Source organism: Phalaenopsis equestris, unplaced genomic scaffold, assembly GCF_001263595.1.
Source record: "Phalaenopsis equestris unplaced genomic scaffold, ASM126359v1 Scaffold000632, whole genome shotgun sequence".
NCBI classification, from domain to species: domain Eukaryota; kingdom Viridiplantae; phylum Streptophyta; class Magnoliopsida; order Asparagales; family Orchidaceae; genus Phalaenopsis; species Phalaenopsis equestris.
The window spans coordinates 251,026-253,907 of NW_018165072.1; the positions used below are offsets into that span (position 1 = coordinate 251,026).

Here is a 2,882-nt window from a genome sequence, read left to right on the forward strand (position 1 = left end):
CTTAGGTGCCACCAGACAGAGAGGGGGGCGGTTAAGCACCCAAAAACGGTGCTTAGGCGCCAAAGACGGTTTTCAACATATCTTCTATAATGTACATAGGATTTGGTCGATTTTTGAAGCGTTGCTTCATGCATCTCTTAGGGAATTCATTGGAAATGAGAAAAGGGACTTTCTAGAAGAATTTGGGTTGGTTAGAAGGACTTTTAAAGAGGAACTTCAGACACCATTTGGAAGATTCAATGAATATGGACAGTTTTGAAGAGACACTTAAGAATCTCTTGGGAAATTATAAAAAAAAGGCTTGGAAATGTTCTTAAAATGACTTTAAAAAACTCTTGAAACTAATTAGAGTGGGAGAAGAAGGCTTGGAGAAGAGGAAGAAGGCTTGGGTGTGAGCCCCAAGTGGGGGCGGCAAGGTGAGAGAGAAAGAGAGAGAGTGAGAGATTTCTTGTTTTCTTTTCACTTTGTTCTTGAAGAGGATTGTAAGGAGATTGCTTTTGCTATACAAGGAGAGTTTAATTTTCATCAAAGATAAATATTTTTATTATATTTTGATTTAAATCTAGTACTTTATTTGTATGTTTTCAAAGTCTTGTTCAATGAAAAGTTCTTATTGTTTCTCCATAAGTAGTGAGTAGTTTTCTTTACTATTTTCTCTTATAATGAATTAGTATGCATGTGTAGGATATAAAATTGAGTAGAGTGAGAATATATTGTGATGATTTTACTTTATTGTTCATTATATGTAAACTTGATCAACTTGCTTGTTAAAATCTGTTGTGAGAACTTGTAAGATTCGGGATGGTGTTGTCTCAATCAACTGTGGTAGAATCACACGAGATTATATGGGTGAGAATGTAGTCTATATTATTGAGTGTAAATACTTAGGAAAATAATCTTTAATGGGTTTATAATTAGAAGACTTTAGAGTGACAGACTAAAACCCCTTAATTTGGTCTATTGTTTTAGGTTTTGATGTGAGATGTTAGCCTCCAGGTGGAGGGATAAGAGGAAACTCTAGAGTGAGAACTAGTATCTTCCCTCCCTAGCCATCTTCAGAACTATTCAAACTTTAGACTAGCCAATGTTCTTTATAGCATCTTTAGTAAGGGTAAAAAATATAATTGCTTCTTTTTGGCACAATCTCTCTCACTACATTTTTTAATTTTACACATGTCACTAATTTCATTGCATGAGGAAGAGTACTTTTAATATATTAAACTCCACTTTCTGATTTTCACAAAGTATTTTAGTTTAGGATTAGAAGTATTACTATAGTGATAATTGTAGGATATAATCAAAATCAAATCTTTATCGACCTTCCAAGCTAGGGCGTGTTATTCTAGACTAGAATTTCTCTTAAAAGCCACCGTGATTAACCTCAATCTCCGTGAGATCGATATTCGGGGCTTAATCAAAATGCTCTATATTACTTCATAACGATATGAATACTTGCGTAGAATCCCTACAAATATAATTGAATCTTACTTCACATGAGATTGTATGGGTGAGAATGTAGTCCATATTATTGAGTGTAAATACTTAGGAAAATATTCTTTAATGGGTATATAATTAGAAGACTTTAGAGTGACAGGCTAAAACCCCTTTATTTGGTCTATTGTTTTAGGTTTTGATGCGAGATGTTAGCCTCCCGGTGGAGGGATAAGAGGAAACTCTAGAGTGAGAACTAGTATCTTCCCTCCCTAGCCCGTCTTCAGAACTATTCAAACTTTAGACTAACCAATGTTCTTTATAGCATCTTTAGTAAGGGTAAAGAATATAATTGCTTCTTTTTGTCACAATCTCTCTCACCACTTGTTTTACTTTTGCACATGCCACTAATTTCATTGCATGATGAAGAGTACTTTTAATATATTAAACCTCACTTTCTGATTTTCACTAAATATTTTAGTTTAGGAGTAGAAGTATTATTATAGTGATAATTGTATGATATAATCAAAATCAAATCTTTATCGACCTTCCAAGCTAGGGCGTGTTATTCTAGACTAGAATTTCTCTTAAAACCCACCGTGATTAACCTCGATCTCCGTGAGATCGATATTCGGGGCTTAATAAAAATGCTCTATATTACTTCATAACGATATGAATACTTGCGTAGAATCCCTACAAATATAATTGAATCTTAGTTTACTTGAGATCAAGTTTGGGATCAAGTTTTTAGTGTCATTACTGGGGATTAAAATCTTCAAGTAGTGGTGTCAACTTCATAAATCTTTACATATAAAAAATATCAGGATCAAATTTTTAGCGCCATTGCAGGGGTTCGCAATGGTGACTGTTGATCTTGACTATTAGGAGAATTTTAGTTGAAGTAATTAGGCTTAGACTTGGAAAACTATATTATCATAAAAACTATTTTTGTCTGAAAAGTGTGTTTTTTGTATGAAAAAGTATTGTGAAAAATCTGTTTGTGTGGAAAAACATGGTGTTTGAGAAAAATTTTTATAGTGATGAATATATATATTTTTTTATTTCTTTAATTATTAATGTGCTATTTGTTGTGTTGCGTATGCGAAGTAAAGGATCTGCAGAACTCGTGCCTTATAATTCTGAATTAGAAAAAAAGGGAAAAAAATTAAAAAAAATGGAAGGACTTCAAAAACTAGAAATGGGAATGGAAAACATGCAAAAAAATAACTGGGATCTGCAGAACTCGTGCCTTATAATTCTGAATTAGAAAAAAGGGAAAAAATTAAAAAAAAATGGAAGGACTTCAAAAACTAGAAATGAAAATGGAAAACATGCAAAATAATAACTTGGAAAATCATCATGAATCATTGAGGGACTATGCAAATCCCACGATAGATGAAATTCACTCAAGTATATAAACCCTTATCGTAGAAGCTGACTCGTTTGCAATT

General features: G+C 32.9%; 1 protein-coding gene across 1 annotated transcript in view; it reads right to left on the reverse strand.

The window, feature by feature from the left end:
- LOC110030025 (cucumisin-like) overlaps window positions 1-2,882 on the reverse strand; it is a 7,684-nt gene that overhangs the window by 2,124 nt on the left and 2,678 nt on the right.